The sequence below is a fragment of the Haemaphysalis longicornis genome, unplaced genomic scaffold (assembly GCF_048455015.1).
Source record: "Haemaphysalis longicornis isolate Haplotype H1 unplaced genomic scaffold, Haemaphysalis longicornis Haplotype H1 scaffold_3, whole genome shotgun sequence".
In the NCBI taxonomy this organism is placed as follows: domain Eukaryota; kingdom Metazoa; phylum Arthropoda; class Arachnida; order Ixodida; family Ixodidae; genus Haemaphysalis; species Haemaphysalis longicornis.
This window is the reverse complement of record NW_027526335.1, coordinates 220,417,858-220,434,826: the sequence shown is the minus strand read 5'-3', so window position 1 is coordinate 220,434,826 and position 16,969 is coordinate 220,417,858. Positions and strand designations below refer to the sequence as shown.

The 16,969-nt window shown below is 49.4% G+C and overlaps 15 non-coding genes across 15 annotated transcripts; all 15 read right to left on the bottom strand.

Moving 5' to 3' along the window:
- Positions 1 to 288: 288 nt before the first annotated feature.
- Trnad-guc (transfer RNA aspartic acid (anticodon GUC)) lies at positions 289 to 360 on the bottom strand. Its single transcript has one exon. It is a non-coding gene; the product is annotated as a tRNA-Asp (tRNA).
- Positions 361 to 582: 222 nt separating this feature from the next.
- Positions 583 to 654, bottom strand: Trnad-guc (transfer RNA aspartic acid (anticodon GUC)). The gene has a single exon. It is a non-coding gene; the product is annotated as a tRNA-Asp (tRNA).
- Positions 655 to 723: 69 nt separating this feature from the next.
- On the bottom strand, positions 724 to 795 carry Trnad-guc (transfer RNA aspartic acid (anticodon GUC)). The gene has a single exon. It is a non-coding gene; the product is annotated as a tRNA-Asp (tRNA).
- A 69-nt stretch (positions 796 to 864) lies between these two features.
- Positions 865 to 936, bottom strand: Trnad-guc (transfer RNA aspartic acid (anticodon GUC)). The gene has a single exon. It is a non-coding gene; the product is annotated as a tRNA-Asp (tRNA).
- Positions 937 to 1,011: 75 nt separating this feature from the next.
- Positions 1,012 to 1,083, bottom strand: Trnad-guc (transfer RNA aspartic acid (anticodon GUC)). Its single transcript has one exon. It is a non-coding gene; the product is annotated as a tRNA-Asp (tRNA).
- Positions 1,084 to 1,158: 75 nt separating this feature from the next.
- Positions 1,159 to 1,230, bottom strand: Trnad-guc (transfer RNA aspartic acid (anticodon GUC)). The gene has a single exon. It is a non-coding gene; the product is annotated as a tRNA-Asp (tRNA).
- Positions 1,231 to 1,599: 369 nt separating this feature from the next.
- Trnad-guc (transfer RNA aspartic acid (anticodon GUC)) lies at positions 1,600 to 1,671 on the bottom strand. The gene has a single exon. It is a non-coding gene; the product is annotated as a tRNA-Asp (tRNA).
- A 517-nt stretch (positions 1,672 to 2,188) lies between these two features.
- Positions 2,189 to 2,260, bottom strand: Trnad-guc (transfer RNA aspartic acid (anticodon GUC)). Its single transcript has one exon. It is a non-coding gene; the product is annotated as a tRNA-Asp (tRNA).
- A 1,085-nt stretch (positions 2,261 to 3,345) lies between these two features.
- On the bottom strand, positions 3,346 to 3,417 carry Trnad-guc (transfer RNA aspartic acid (anticodon GUC)). Its single transcript has one exon. It is a non-coding gene; the product is annotated as a tRNA-Asp (tRNA).
- Positions 3,418 to 11,539: 8,122 nt separating this feature from the next.
- On the bottom strand, positions 11,540 to 11,611 carry Trnad-guc (transfer RNA aspartic acid (anticodon GUC)). The gene has a single exon. It is a non-coding gene; the product is annotated as a tRNA-Asp (tRNA).
- Positions 11,612 to 12,265: 654 nt separating this feature from the next.
- Positions 12,266 to 12,337, bottom strand: Trnad-guc (transfer RNA aspartic acid (anticodon GUC)). The gene has a single exon. It is a non-coding gene; the product is annotated as a tRNA-Asp (tRNA).
- Positions 12,338 to 12,553: 216 nt separating this feature from the next.
- Positions 12,554 to 12,625, bottom strand: Trnad-guc (transfer RNA aspartic acid (anticodon GUC)). Its single transcript has one exon. It is a non-coding gene; the product is annotated as a tRNA-Asp (tRNA).
- Positions 12,626 to 12,994: 369 nt separating this feature from the next.
- Trnad-guc (transfer RNA aspartic acid (anticodon GUC)) lies at positions 12,995 to 13,066 on the bottom strand. Its single transcript has one exon. It is a non-coding gene; the product is annotated as a tRNA-Asp (tRNA).
- Positions 13,067 to 13,730: 664 nt separating this feature from the next.
- Positions 13,731 to 13,802, bottom strand: Trnad-guc (transfer RNA aspartic acid (anticodon GUC)). The gene has a single exon. It is a non-coding gene; the product is annotated as a tRNA-Asp (tRNA).
- Positions 13,803 to 14,740: 938 nt separating this feature from the next.
- Trnad-guc (transfer RNA aspartic acid (anticodon GUC)) lies at positions 14,741 to 14,812 on the bottom strand. The gene has a single exon. It is a non-coding gene; the product is annotated as a tRNA-Asp (tRNA).
- Positions 14,813 to 16,969: the final 2,157 nt, after the last annotated feature.

Below are 16,969 nucleotides of genomic sequence, written 5' to 3'. Positions count from 1 at the left end.
TTCTGCGACCGCACGCTAGCGCAACCGGAAGCAGAACCCGGATACTGGCCACTATACTAACGAGGAGAGATGAATGGGAAGAGCGTAGAGATCGCCGAACTCTACTCTACTATTACTTACAGGAAAAAGTAAAAGGAAACACTCCCCGTCGGGGAATCGAACCGCGGTCTCCCGCGTGACAGGCGGGGATACTGGCCACTATACTAACGAGGAGAGATGAATGGGAAGAGCGCAGAGATCGCCAAACTCTACCCTACTATTACTTACAGGAAAAAGTAAAAGAAAACACTCCCCGTCAGGGAATCGAACCCCGGTCTCCCGCGTGACAGGCGGGGATACTGACCACTATACTAACGAGGAGACATGAATGGGAAGAGCGTAGAGGTCGCCAAACTCTACTCTACTATTATTTACCAGAAAAAGAAAAAGAAAACACCCCCCCTTAAGGAATCGAACCCCAGTCTCCCGCGTTACAGGCTGGGATACTGGCCACTATACTAACGAGGAGAGATGAACGGGAAGAGCACAGAGATCACCAAACTAAACACTACTATTACTTACAGGAAAAAGTAAAAGAAAACACTCCCCGTCGGGGAATCGAACCCCGGTCTCCCGCGTGACAGGCGGGGATACTGGCCACTATACTAACGAGGAGCAATGAATGGGAAGAGCGCAGAGATCGCCAAACTCTACTTTACTATTATTTACAGGAAAAAGAAAACACTCCCCGTCGGGGAATCGAACCCCGGTCTCCCGCGTGACAAGCGGGGATACTGGCCACTATACTAACGAGGAAAGATGAATGGGAAGAGCGTAGAGGTCGCCAAACACTACTCTACTATTATTTAGCGGAAAAAGAAAACACTCCCCGTCGGGGAATCGAACCCCGGTCTCCAGCGTGACAGGCAGGGATACTGGCCACTATACTAACGAGGAGAGATGAATAGGAAGAGCGCAGAGATCGCCAAACTCTACCCTACTATTACTTACAGAAAAAAGTAAAACAAAACACTCCCCATCAGGGAATCGAACCCCGGTCTCCCGCGTGACAGGCGGGGATACTGGCCACTATACTAACGAGGAGAGATGAATGGGAAGAGCGCAGAGATCACCAAACTCTACCCTACTATTACTTACAGGAAAAAGTAAAAGACAACACTCCCCGTCGGGGAATCGAACCCCGGTCTCCCGCGTGACAGGCGGGGATACTGGCCACTATACTAACGAAGAGAGGTGAAAGGGAAGAGCGTAGAGATCACCAAACTCTACTCTACTATTACTTACCAGAAAAAGAAAAAGAAAACACTCCCCATCGGGGAATCGAACCTCGGTCTCCCGCTTGACAGGCAGGGATACTGGCCACTATACTAACGAGGAGAGATGAATGGGAAGAGCGCAGAGATCGCCAAACTCTACCCTACTATTACTTACAGGAAAAAGTAAAAGAAAACACTCCCCATCAGGAAATCGAACCCCTGTCTCCCGCGTGACAGGCGGGGATACTGGCCACTATACTAACGAGGAGAGATGAATGGGAAGAGCGTAGAGATCGCCAAACTCTACTCTACTATTACTTACAGGAAAAAGTAAAAGAAAACACTCCCCGTCGGGGAATCGAACCCCGGTCTCCCGCGTGACAGGCGGGGATCATGGCCACTATACTAACGAGGAGAGGTGAATGGGAAGAGCGTAGAGATCGACAAACTCTACTCTACTATTACTTACAGGAAAAAGTAAAAGGAAGCACTCCCCGGCGGGGAATCGAACCGCGGTCTCCCGCGAGACAGGCGGGGATACTGGCCACTATACTAACGAGGAGAGATGAATGGGAAGAGCGCAGAGATCAACCAAACTCTACCCTACTATTACTTACAGGAAAAGGTAAAAGAAAACACTCCCCGTCGGGGAATCGAACCCCGGTCTCCCGCGTGACAGGCGGGGAAACTGGCCACTATACTAACGAGGAGAGATGAATGGGAAGAGCGTAGAGGTCGCCAAACTCCACTCTACTATTATTCACCAGAAAAAGAAAAAGAAAACACCCCCCGTTAGGGAATCGAACCCCAGTCTCCCGCGTTACAGGCTGGGATACTGGCCACTATACTAACGAGGAGAGATGAATGGGAAGAGCGGAGAGATGGCCAAACTCTACCCTACTATTACTTACACGAAAATGTAAAAGAAAACACTCCCCGTCGGGGAATCGAACCCCAGTCTCCCGCGTGACAGGCGGGGATACTGGCCACTATACTAACGAGGAGAGGTGAAAGGGAAGAGCGTAGAGATCGCCAAACTCTACTCTACTATTACTTACCAGAAAAAGAAAAAGAAAACATTCCCCATCGGGGAATCGAACCCCAGTCTCCCGCGAGACAGGCGGGGATACTGGCCACTATACTAACGAGGAGAGATGAATGGGAAGAGCGCAGAGATCGCCAAACTCTACTCTACTATTACTTACAGGAAAAAGTAAAAGAAAACACTCCCCGTCGGGGAATCGAACCGCGGTCTCCCGCGTGACAGGCGGGCATTTTGGCCACTATACTAACGAGGAGAGATGAATGGGAAGAGCGCAGAGATCGCCAAACTGTACCCTACTATTACTTACAGGAAAAAGTAAAAGAAAACACTCCCCGTCGGGGAACCGAACCCCAGTCTCCCGCGAGACAGGCGGGGATACTGGCCACTATACTAACGAGGAGCAATGAATGGGAAGAGCGCAGAGATCGCCAAACTCTACTTTACTATTACTTACAGGAAAAACTAAAAGAAAACACTCCCCGTCGGGGAATCGAACCCCAGCCTCCCGCGTGACAGGCGGGGATACCGGCCACTATACTAACGAGGACAGATGAATGGTTAGAGCGTAGAGGTCGCCAAACTCTACTCTACTATTATTTACAGGAAAAAGAAAACACTCTCCGTCGGGGAATCGAACCCCGGTCTCCCGCGTGACAGGCGGGGATACTGGCCACTATACTAACGAGGAGAGATGAATGGGAAGAGCATAGAGGTCGCCAAACGATACTCTACTATTATGTACTGGAAAATGAAAACACTCCCCGTCGGGGAATCGAACCCTGGTCACCCGCGTGACAGGCGGGGATACAGGCCACTATACTAACGACGAGAGATGAATGGGAAGAGCGCAAGGATCGCCAAACTCTACCCTACTATTACTTACAGGAAAAAGTAAATAAACTACTCCCCGTCGGGGAATCGAACCCCGGTCTCCCGTGTGACAAGCGGGGATACTGGCCACTATACTAACGAGGAGAGATGAATGTGAAGAGCGTAGAGGTCGACAAACACTACTCTACTATTATTTAGCGGAAAAAGAAAACACTCCCCGTCGGGGAATCGAACCCCGGTCTTCCGCGTGACAGGCGGGGATACTGGCCACTATACTAACGAGGAGAGATGAATGGGAAGAGCGCAGAGATCGCCAAACTCTACCCTACTATTACTTACAGGAAAAAGTAAAACAAAACACTCCCCATCGGGGAATCGAACCCCGGTCTCCCGCGTGACAGGTGGGGATACTGGCCACTATACTAACGAGGAGAGATGAATGGGAAGAGCGTAGAGGTCGCCAAACTCTACTCTACTATTATTTACCACAAAAAGAAAAAGAAAAAGAAAACAATCCCCGTCGGGGAATCGAACCGCGGTCTCTCGCGTGGCAGGCGGGGATACTGGCCACTATACTAACGAGAAGAGATGAATGGGAAGAGCGCAGATATCGCCAAACTCTACTTTACTATTACTTACAGGAAAAACTAAAAGAAAACACTCCCCGTCGGGGAATCGAACCCCAGCCTCCCGCGTGACAGGCGGGGATACCGGCCACTATACTAACGAGGACAGATGAATGGTTAGAGCGTAGAGGTCGCCAAACTCTACTCTACTATTATTTACAGGAAAAAGAAAACACTCTCCCTCGGGGAATCGAACCCCGGTCTCCCGCGTGACAGGCGGGGATACTGGCCACTATACTAACGAGGAGAGATGAATGGGAAGAGCGTAGAGGTCGCCAAACTCTACTCTACTATTATTCACCAGAAAAAGAAAAAGAAAACACCCCCCGTTAGGGAATCGAACCCCAGTCTCCCGCGTTACAGGCTGGGATACTGGCCACTATACTAACGAGGAGAGATGAATAGGAAGAGCGCAGAGATCACCAAACTCTAGCCTACTATTACTTACAGGAAAAAGTAAAAGAAAACACTCCCCGTCGTGGAATCGAACCCCAGTCTCCCGCGTGACAGGTGGGGTTGCTGGCCACTATACTAACGAGGAGAGATGAATGGGAAGAGCGGAGATATCGCCAAACTCTACCCTACTATTACTTACAGGAAAAAGTAAAAGAAAACACTCCCCGTCGGGGAATCGAACCCCAGTCTCCCGCGTGACAGGCGGGGATACTGGCCACCATACCAACGAGGAGAGGTGAAAGGGAAGAGCGTAGAGATCGCCAAACTCTACTCTACTATTACTTACCAGAAAAAGAAAAAGAAAACATTCCCCATCGGGGAATCGAACCCCAGTCTCCCGCGAGACAGGCGGGGATACTGGCCACTATACTAACGAGGAGAGATGAATGGGAAGAGCGCAGAGATCGCCAAACTCTACTCTACTATTACTTACAGGAAAAAGTAAAAGAAAACACTCCCCGTCGAGGAATCGAACCGCGGTCTCCCGCGTGACAGGCGGGCATTTTGGCCACTATACTAACGAGGAGAGATGAATGGGAAGAGCGCAGAGATCGCCAAGGGGCGTATCCTTGGTTTCCTCACCAGACATTTCCACCGCTTCGGCCTCGTCCATCACGAGCTCACGCTTGTCTTCATTGTACGTCCGGGAGGCAACAGTCGCATAGGTTTTCACACATTCAGCCATTTCGTGCCCAAAGCGGCGGCATGAGGTGCACCGCGGAACGCGGCACTCACGCCTGATGTGGCCTGTGCGTTGGCACCGAAGGCAGAGCGGGGCCCTGCCTGGCACCACCACAAGCGCCTTGGCACCGGCGATACGTAGTTCATGAGGGATGTCCTCGGGCGACACACCGGCCTTGAGCCTGAGCACGCCTACACGTGTCATGCTGCACTGGCTGCCACAACCCTCCGCGCGCCACTTTTCCCTGCTCACCTCGATGATGCTGCCGTACGGGGAGAAAGCCACTCTGATGTCGTCGTCTCGTACGTGGTGAAGCAACCAGTGAAGCTTCACACGGACGTCACGGTTGCACGGGTTGATAACAACACACTTTCGTCCTTTCACAACAATTTCTGTCTCGGTGAGCATTTTCTGTGAGGCGTCCGGAGTCTTGAAAGTTGCGGCCCAGATGTGGTTCATCTGATACAGGTCGAGCGCGAGCACTTCGCCAAGCAGGCCTCTTTCCACTAGCGCGTCTCGGAAATGTTCGACGTGATAAGGCCGTCCCCTCATATCGGCATGAAAAAAAACTGTGTTTAAAACAACTGGTCCTGTTGGCAGTGGTGGCAAAACGATAGCATATTCCTGAGAGTCATCTTCAAACCTGTTGCCGCGGCCCGAAAGGCTCGCTGAAAACGCCCCATTGCTGGAGCCAGACATTCTGCGACCGCTCCGCTCGGAAGCCGGAAGTAGAATCATACTAACGAGGAGAGATGAATGGGAAGAGCGTAGAGGTCGCCAAACTCTACTCTACTATTTTTTACCGGAAAAAGAAAACATTCTCCGTCATGGAATCGAACACCGGTCTCCCGCGTGACAGGTGGGGATACTGGCCACTATACTAACGAGGAGAGATGAATTGGAAGAGCGCAGATATCGCCAAAATCTACCCTACAATTACTTACAGGAAAAAGTAAAAGAAAACACTCCCCGTCCGGGAATCGAACCCCGGTCTCCCGTGTGATGGGCGGGGATACCGGCCACTATACTAACGAGGAGAGATGAACGGGAAGAGCGCAGAGATTGCGAAACTCTACCCTACTATTACTTACAGGAAAAAGTAAAAGAAAACACTCTCCGTCGGGGAATCGAACCCCGGTCCCCCGCGTGACAGGCGGGGATACCGGCCACTATACTAACGAGGAGAGATGAATGGGAAGAGCGTAGAGATCGCCAAACTCTACTCTACTATTTTTTACCGGAAAAAGAAAACACTCCCCGTCTGGGAATCGAACCCCGGTCTCCCGCGTGACAGGCGGGGATACTGGCCACTATACTAACGAGGAGTTTTTTTTTTTTCTTTATTGCCTGCTTGTGACATGATACAATCGACAGACACAACGCTTGGTGGATGGATGTGAAACAGCAGCCTCTCTTATGCTGCGTCAAGAACTAAAATGTTTTCAATGATGCCAGGCTATCTAATGTTGTGATCCACTCAGGTGGGTCTACTTGCGCTCGGTAAACTTCCCTGATGTACGTTATACATTCAATAAAGTATTCCCTGACGGGTCTAGCATTGGCATCAGCATGCCTGACCGCCATACGAACTCTCCACAAACTATGTAGAGAAAGGAGCATGATCATGTCATAGGGCACTCCCCCTTCATTTTCCGTTGGAAGGTACCTAATGCCGTAAGGAGAAAGTGGCAGGTCCTTTTCCAAAGTCCTCTGCAGAATATCCCAATGAAATACTGCGTCCCAGCAATCCAGGAAGATGTGTTCAACTGTTTCTATTTTTTTGCACAAACGACAGTTTACGGACCCGTAGACAAATAACCCCTTTTCTTCCAACCAAGGATTCACAGGAAGAGCGCCACTATGCAACTGGAAAAAGAACGTTTTGCAGAGTGCTCTAACTGGCATTTTCTTAATTCTTTGAAGAACATCTTTGCCTTTTCCAGTTGGGTACAGTGACCGGTATATTGGCACGGGCAGGCATACATCAACAAGATCTTTGTACAGATGTTTCCGCGTGACAACACTCAGGTATTCTGTCGAAAATCGCACTTTGAGGAGTTTGACCGCACGCACAACTTCACTCAAAAACCCTCTCACAGACACTGGTCTTGCATCACTAGTTGACACAACAAACTCAGGGAGAGTGTGCGATAGCCTTGTCTGAATAACATGGCGCAAAAAAGGATCGCTTTCATCACGAAAGAACATGAACCGTGCGACCACTTGTCGCAGAAACAGATGTACAAGGCCCAAACCCCCTGCCTTCGCTGAACGAAAAAGGTTCGTGCGACTGGTTCTTTCCCAAGTTGACCGCCACAAAAACACCGCGAACACTCGGTGTAATTTCTGAACTATAGTTCTTGACATACACAGGGCTTGTAGAACATACATTACCTTCGCAACAAGAAACACGTTACATACGGTCGAGCGTGCAAACATAGACAAGTCCCGTCCACCCCACTTGAGCGTTTTCTCTCGTGTAGCCTCAATTTGCTCCTTCCAGTACTCGTCTGGGTCTCTGTAGCACTCAAGTGGCACACCTAAATACTTAACTGGACACACACTCCACTGGACGTTTGCAAATGTGGACGGCGTGGTTTCCCAATCCCCGTGCCAGAAACCTGAACATTTTTTCCAATTAATTTTGCTCCCAGTCACTTCACAAAACAAGGAGGCTTCTTTTACAGTCTCCTTCACGCTATCTGTGTCCTCGCAAAACACGGCAATGTCATCCGCGTACGACAGTACTTTCACTTCACTTGACTGAAGCCTGATCCCGTGTACAGAACTATTTTCCTGTATTTTCAAACAAAAGGGTTCGAGATAAATCGTAAAAAGCAACGGACTCAAGGGGCACCCTTGCCGTACCGATGACAGAACGGGGAAGCTCTGACTCACGTTTTTGTTTATCACTAGGTTTGCTGTGCACTGCTTGTATGCCATCGTCACGCCTTCTAAAATGACCGACCCTAGGTTCACATGGCGCAAAATGCTGAACAACACTTCGTGCCCCACCCTATCGAAAGCCTTTTCGAGGTCAATTTGTAACATTGCCACTTTACCACCGAGTGCATCAATCATCTCTAATATACTTCGCGCCACATGAATGTTTGTGTAAATTGTCCTTCCTTTAATGCCACATGTTTGGTGCGGCCCCACTATTTCTTTAATGACTAATTGTAACCTGCTTGCCAAAATTTTCATTAAGATCTTGTAATCGACATTGGTAAGGCTAATCGGTCGGTAACACTCTACTTGCAGCAGCTTCTCTGGATCGTCGCTTTTGGGAATTAAGACGATGTGACTTCTTTGAAAGGACGACGGCATTTTTTTACACTCGTACGCTCTCGTAAACACCGCGTGCAATATCACCGCTAAATCTTTCTTGAACGTTTTGTAAAAAGCGGCGCTGATGCCGTCCGGCCCTGGTGACTTGCCCTTTCCCAGTTCATCGATTGCCTTTTCTATTTCGCTAACACTTATCGGTTCCTCCAGTCTCGCCTTGACCTCTTCATCTAACTTTGGCATAAGAGACAAAAATTTACTTTCATAGTCTTCTTTAAACCAACTTTGATGACTAAAAAGACCTCGATAGTGCTGAACAAATTCGCGTTCTATCAGGTCGCTGTCTTCAGTAACTTCATGTCCGCATCGTATCCTAGTGATTTCGTTGCGTTTCGCATACCTTTTTTCTTCCCCTAACGCTCGCTTCGTCGGTGTCTCATTTGACCATAACCGTTCCGCGCGTGCGTGTATCATTGCCCCCCTGTATCTTTCGATGTCGATAACCTCGAGGGCATTTTTCACTTCTTTGATTTCTTTACTAAATATTCCAGGCGCTGCGCATTCCTGGCTTAGCAAAAACTTCAAGTGCGTCTGCAGCTCTTCCTCTTTTTTCTTTTCATTGTACCGTAGTACACTCGCACGCTCTATTGCTTTCATTTTCACGTCATTCTTAAACTGCTCCCACCGAACAATAACATCATCACCTTTTCCGATAAACTCGTGCACCCGCTCATTTACTATGTCGACAAACTTTTCGTCTTCGAGTAGCTTTGCGTTAAGCTTCCAGAGATTCCAATTAAATCTCGCCTTTTTTTGCTTTATACCCATCGTAAGCGTCACCAACCCGTGGTCACTAAAGGATACTTGATTGACATTGTAACTTGTGCAACATGGTATAAGCTTCAGCGATGCGTACAGCCTGTCCAGCCTTGCATGACTCTGGTTTTGGAAGTGTGTGTATTCTGGCGGCTGGCCACTGGCCAGAGCGGAGCCAACATCCTCTAACTCATACTCGTGTACCAGTTCATTCAAGAAAATGGCGCTTTTGTCCCTGACAGGCCGCCCCTTTACTCTATCTTCAGCGTTACATACGCAGTTAAAATCTCCAAGGAGTACAACATTCCTGTCGGTGCGTAAAAAGCTCTCCACTCGCTCAAAAAACACTTTTCTATCATTCTCTTTGTTTGGTGCATATACACATACAACACGCCAGTACATCTCCGACAAAAAGAAATCGCACACAACCAGTCTGCCGTCATCGCCTGCCGTTACACTTTCTTCCAGAATACCAAGGCTATTCCGCAGTAAAAGTAAACAGCCCCCTGACGTGCCCACAGCATGGCAAACACACACGTTGTAGTTTCCTCGAAACTGCGAAATTATCTGCTCCGTCTGCTCCTCAGTTTCTACTTTAGTCTCTTGAATGGCGATGAGGTCAAGGTCATGTTCAATAAAGAGCCTACTCAGCTGGCACTGCCTCCTTCTGGCCGCCAAACCCCGGACGTTTATCGTACCTATTCGCAATGCTGTTTTATCCATTCTCGATTAATGACACAGACAAGGAGCAGAAATTTCGCTGCATCTCTCAATACACTGTTGGCAACCCACTACACCCACCCACCCACGCATACACACACACACGCAAGCACACACACACACACACACACCCAAACACAAAAAACCTCGTGATGGTGGCATACCTCGAGGGCACTTTGCAAGATCGTTGAGGGCTTTGAGTCTGCCATTACAAGTCTGCTTTCGACACGTGTCCACCCTCATTTCTTGGGGGGCTTCGATGCACTCTTATGTCTCTCCGTTGGAATGTTCGGTCTCACCTTCAGTTTCGGTCGACGCCGAACACCGGTTTCCGTAGACAGTTCACACGCACTAGTATTCCCGGAGCCTTCGTCGTCGTCATCGTCGTCGTCGTCCCGGACCCGTTTACCACTCGCGCCGTTGGCGTCGGCCATTTCAGCGTCTGCCTCGTCCTGTGGTGTTGTTCCTTGCAAGTCGTCGCTTACAGGAGGTTGGCTTCCGTCGCTGGTGGGGCCGGCTCGCTGGGTCGCAGTAGCGGACAGCACTTCCACAATTTGTGGTTCACCGCACTGCTTGCCTTCTTGCTGCTCTTTGGCTCCTTCTAGTCCGGGTAGTTGAAGCTCGGGGGTGGTGGTTCGGCCGCCGTCCCCCTTTGCCTCGTCCTCCCCCTTGTCGCTGCCCTTTTCACCCTTGGCATCGTCCTTGACGTCTATTGCCGCTGCACCGGGTTCTTCCTCTCGTGCCCTGGCTGCTTCTTCCGCATCGGCTTCATCCATGAGGTGTTCCGACGCTTCGTCGACGACCGCTGGACCAGTGACACTAGCGTAAGTCTTGACGCAAGCGTCGGCGTCATGACCGAAGTGTCTACACGTTTCGCAGCGGGGCACTCGACATTCCCTGCGGACGTGACCTGTGCCGCGACAGCGTAGGCACATAGGGGGCCTACCCGGGACAGCGACCAGCGCATTGTCCCCCGCGACACGTAGCTGATGAGGCAGGTCCTCCACTTTCAGCCCGGCCTTCAGTTTGAGCGACACGGACCGCGTCGTTGACGCTTGCTCGGAACAGCCTCGAACTCGCCACCGCTCCCTCGCTGCTTCGGTCACTTTTCCGTAGGGCGCAAGAGCCACCCGCACATCGTCGTCGGTCACGTTATGCAAAACCCAGTGCAGCTTGAGCCGAATGTCTTGGTTGCTGGGGTCGACGATGATACACCGCCTTTCCTTCACCGTCACCTCCTTCGCAGCTAGCGTTTTCTTCAATGCTTCGGCATTCTTGAACGTGACAGCCCAAACATGATTCATTTGAAACGCCCCCAACGCGGCAACGTCGGCGAGCGCTCCCAATCTTATCAGCATGTCACGAAAATCTTCCACCCGGTATGGCCTTGCTTTCATATCAGCGTGAAAAAATAAAGTATTCGAAACAGTACGACCTGTTGGCAGAGTCGGCAGAAGAACTTGGTATTCCTGAGAAATACTTTCCATGGTCCTGTTTCCGCGACCCGGGTGGGCCGCAAAATCCGCTCTCGAAGAGCTCATGAAAAACACGTCCTCACACCGCGGTGGCCGGAAGTGGAATCCCCCTATACTAACGAGGAGAGATGAATGAGAAGAGCGCAGATATCGCCAAACTCTACCCTACTATTACTTACAGGAAAAAGTAAAAGAAAACACTCCCCGTCAGGGAATCGAACCCCGGTCTCCCGTGTGACAGGCGGGGATACTGGCCACTATACTAACGAGGAGAGGTGAATAGGAAGAGCGCAGATATTGCCAAACTCTACCCTACTATTACTTACATGAAAAAGTAAAAGGAAACACTCCCCGTCGGGGAATCGAACCCCGGTCTCCCGCGTGACAGGCGGGGATACTGGCCACTATACTAACGAGGAGAGATGAATGGGAAGCGCGCAGAGATCACCAAACTAAACACTACTATTACTTACAGGAAAAAGTAAAAGAAAACACCCCCCATCGGGGAATCGAACCCCGGTCTCCCGCGTGACAGGCAGGGATACTGGCCACTATACTAACGAGGAGCAATGAATGGGAAGAGCGCAGAGATCGCCAAACTCTACTTTACTATTACTTACAGGAAAAACTAAAAGAAAGCACTCCCCGTCGGGGAATGGAACCCCAGTCTCCCGCGTGACAGGCGGGGACACCGGCCACTATACTAACGAGGACAGATGAATGGTTAGAGCGTAGAGGTCGCCAAACTCTACTCTACTATTATTTACAGGAAAAAGAAAACACTCCATCGGGGAATCGAACCCCGGTCTCCAGCGTGACAGGCAGGGATACTGGCCACTATACTAACGAGGAGAGATGAATGGGAAGAGCGCAGAGATCGCCAAACTCTACCCTACTATTACTTACAGAAAAAAGTAAAACAAAACACTCCCCATCGGGGAATCGAACCCCGGTCTCCCGCGTGACAGGCGGGGATACTAGCCACTATACTAACGACGAGAGATGAATGGGAAGAGCGCAAGGATCGCCAAACTCTACCCTACTATTACTTACAGGAAAAAGTAAATAAACTACTCCCCGTCGGGGAATCGAACCCCGGTCTCCCGCGTGACAAGCGGGGATACTGGCCACTATACTAACGAGGAAAGATGAATGGGAAGAGCATAGAGGTCGCCAAACACTACTCTACTATTATTTAGCAGAAAAAGAAATCACTCCCCGTCGGGGAATCGAACCCAGGTCTCCAGCGTGACAGGCAGGGATACTGGCCACTATACTAACGAGGAGAGATGAATAGGAAGAGCGCAGAGATCGCCAAACTCTACCCTACTATTACTTACAGAAAAAAGTAAAACAAAACACTCCCCATCGGGGAATCGAACCCCGGTCTCCCGCGTGACAGGCGGGGATACTGGCCACTATACTAACGAAGACAGGTGAAAGGGAAGAGCGTAGAGATCACCAAACTCTACTCTACTATTACTTACCAGAAAAAGAAAAAGAAAACACTCCCCATCGGGGAATCGAACCTCGGTCTCCCGCTTGACAGGCAGGGATACTGGCCACTATACTAACGAGGAGAGATGAATGGGAAGAGCGCAGAGATCGCCAAACTCTACCCTACTATTACTTACAGGAAAAAGTAAAAGAAAACACTCCCCATCAGGAAATCGAACCCCTGTCTCCCGCGTGACAGGCGGGGATACTGGCCACTATACTAACGAGGAGAGATGAATGGGAAGAGCGTAGAGATCGCCAAACTCTACTCTACTATTACTTACAGGAAAAAGTAAAAGAAAACACTCCCCGTCGGGGAATCGAACCCCGGTCTCCCGCGTGACAGGCGGGGATCATGGCCACTATACTAACGAGGAGAGGTGAATGGGAAGAGCATAGAGATCGACAAACTCTACTCTACTATTACTTACAGGAAAAAGTAAAAGGAAACACTCCCCGGCGGGGAATCGAACCGCGGTCTCCCACGAGACAGGCGGGGATACTGGCCACTATACTAACGAGGAGAGATGAATGGGAAGAGCGCAGAGATCAACCAAACTCTACCCTACTATTACTTACAGGAAAAGGTAAAAGAAAACACTCCCCGTCGGGGAATCGAACCCCGGTCTCCCGCGTGACAGGCGGGGAAACTGGCCACTATACTAACGAGGAGAGATGAATGGGAAGAGCGTAGAGGTCGCCAAACTCTACTCTACTATTATTCACCAGAAAAAGAAAAAGAAAACACCCCCCGTTAGGGAATCGAACCCCAGTCTCCCGCTTTACAGGCTGGGATACTGGCCACTATACTAACGAGGAGAGATGAATGGGAAGAGCGCAGAGATCACCAAACTCTAGCCTACTATTACTTACAGGAAAAATTAAAAGAAAACACTCCCCGTCGGGGAATCGAACCCCAGTCTCCCGAGTGGCAGGTGGGGTTACTGGCCACTATACTAACGAGGAGAGATGAATGGGAAGAGCGGAGAGATCGCCAAACTCTACCCTACTATTACTTACACGAAAATGTAAAAGAAAACACTCCCCGTCGGGGAATCGAACCCCAGTCTCCCGCGTGACAGGCGGGGATACTGGCCACTATACTAACGAGGAGAGGTGAAAGGGAAGAGCGTAGAGATCGCCAAACTCTACTCTACTATTACTTACCAGAAAAAGAAAACATTCCCCATCGGGGAATCGAACCCCAGTCTCCCGCGAGACAGGCGGGGGTACTGGCCACTATACTAACGAGGAGAGATGAATGGGAAGAGCCTAGAGATCGCCAAACTCTACTCTACTATTACTTACAGGAAAAAGTAAAAGAAAACACTCCCCGTCGGGGAATCGAACCGCGGTCTCCCGCGTGACAGGCGAGCATTTTGGCCACTATACTAACGAGGAGAGATGAATGGGAAGAGCGCAGAGATCGCCAAACTGTACCCTAATATTACTTACAGGAAAAAGTAAAAGAAAACACTCCCCGTCGGGGAACCGAACCCCAGTCTCCCGCGAGACAGGCGGGGATACTGGCCACTATACTAACGAGGAGCAATGAATGGGAAGAGCGCAGAGATCGCCAAACTCTACTTTACTATTACTTACAGGAAAAACTAAAAGAAAACACTCCCCGTCGGGGAATCGAACCCCAGCCTCCCGCGTGACAGGCGGGGATACCGGCCACTATACTAACGAGGACAGATGAATGGTTAGAGCGTAGAGGTCGCCAAACTCTACTCTACTATTATTTACAGGAAAAAGAAAACACTCTCCGTCGGGGAATCGAACCCCGGTCTCCCGCGTGACAAGCGGGGACACTGGCCACTATACTAACGAGGAGAGATGAATGGGAAGAGTATAGAGGTCGCCAAACCCTACTCTACTATTATTTACTGGAAAATGAAAACACTCCCCGTCGGGGAATCGAACCCCGGTCACCCGCGTGACAGGCGGGGATACTGGCCACTATACTAACGACGAGAGATGAATGGGAAGAGCGCAAGGATCGCCAAACTCTACCCTACTATTACTTACAGGAAAAAGTAAATAAACTACTCCCCGTCGGGGAATCGAACCCCGGTCTCCCGCGTGACAAGCGGGGATACTGGCCACTATACTAACGAGGAGTTTTTTTTTTATTACCTTTTGCACACACGTAATACAAGTCACGGATAAATTAAAAACCGCCTGCCAAACTTTGGCTGACGGAAGGACTTAAAATAAACATCAAAAGTACATAGCTCTTCCAAAACAGGAAGCCATTCAAGTTCGGGGTCCTGTAACTTGTACACTTCATACAACAACCTGACATTTTGAGCAAAATACTTGCTTACAGTGAGCGCATTGGGGTCCGCATGTCGCACAGCCATTCTGGACCTCCAAATGGCGTGCAAACCCAGCGCCATGATCAAATCATACGGGACTTCATCTTCACGCTCAACAGGAAGGAACCGAATGCCATGCGCTGAAATGGGCAGGTCTTTCTTTAACGTTCTCTGTAAAACGTCCCAAAAAAATACGGCGTCCCAGCACTCCACGAAAACATGTTCCACTGTTTCGGCTTTCGCACACAGCGTACAGATGTTTGACCAACCAATAAACAGCCCCTTCTCCTCCATCCATGTTTTAACTGGCAGCGTTCCTGTATGTAACTTGAAAAAGAAAGTTTTCACGGATGCTGGGACTGCCATTTTTTTCACACGGGATAACACATCCTGCCCAGGACCAGAACTAAACATTTCACGATAACGTGGTACGGGGAAGAGCATCTCCCTCAAATTATTTGTAAGGGTTTTTCTCGAAACAGTGGCTAAATATTCTACCGAAAATCTCACAGTAAGAAAACGAAAGGACTCAACCACTTCCTTCATATAGCCTTTCACGGCACCACATCTAACACTTACAGAAGAAACCATATACATAGGCAAGGCATCTACTAATGTAATCTGCATTAAAGTGCGAAGAAATGGATCACGTGTATCACGCAGAAACATAAACCGGTTCACAAGCTGGCGAACAAATACATGACACAGGCCAACACCCCCATGCCTTACTCGGCGAAAAAGGTTGCTCCGACTGGAACGCTCCCACACCGATGACCAGATAAATACTGCGAATACTCTGTGCATTCGCTGCACGTGGACTCGTGAACAATGAAGCACCTGCAGCACATACCACAGCTTTGCCAAAAGAAAAAGGTTGCATACCGTGGCTCGTGCGAAAACAGACAATGCGCGACCACCCCACTTCGTTGTTTTTTCGCGCAGCTTCGCCGTCTCGGATTCCCAGTACTCGCCGCTATCCTGATAGCGATCCAGCGGAAATCCGAGATAACGCGCTGGTGTACACGACCAAGACACGTTTTCAAATACAGATGGTGTTGACCCCCACTCCCCGTGAAAAAAACCAGCACACTTGGCCCAATTAACACAGCTATTAGTAAGTCTACAAAATTCCTTCGTTACCGATATGGCTGCGCTTACACTCTCCTCGTCTTCACAAAAAACCGCCACATCATCCGCGTATGTTAGTAACTTCACTTCGCTTGTGTGTAAATGAAAACCACGTACTCCACTGTCATTAATTACTCTTAAACAAAAAGGTTCCAAATAAATTGCAAACAGAAGAGGAGATGCTGGACATCCTTGTCGCACAGAAGACAGTACAGGAATACTTCCCGTGACATTCTTGTTGATTATCAGTTGCGTGCAGCAGTGAGAGTACGCCATACGCACTCCCTGTATTATCACATCACCAACATTTATATGCTCCAAAATACAAAAAAGAATCTCATGGCACACTCGGTCGAACGCTTTCTCGAAATCAATTTGAAGCATAGCGACCCTTTTAAACAACATATCACAACACTCCAGCACACTGCGCGCAACATGAACATTTGTAACTATACTGCTCCCCCTTATGCCACAGGTCTGATGCGGCCCTACTACACTTCTTATAACACTCTGCAATCGTTGCGCTAAGATCTTCATAAGAATTTTGTAATCTACATTGGCCAATGTAATCGGCCGGTAGCCAGAAACCGACTGAAGTTTAACACGGTCTTCCGATTTGGGTATGAGGACGGTGTGTGTGCGACCAAAAGACCGCGGCAATACCTTGGACTCGTAGGACTCGCGAAAGACCATAAATAAAAACGGAGTAACTATATCTGAGAACCTTTTATAAAAATCCGCACCAAGCCCGTCAGGTCCTGGAGACTGACCTACTTTTAACTCCGATATTGCCGTGTGAATTTCGCCAAGCGATATCGGTCGCTCTAAGTC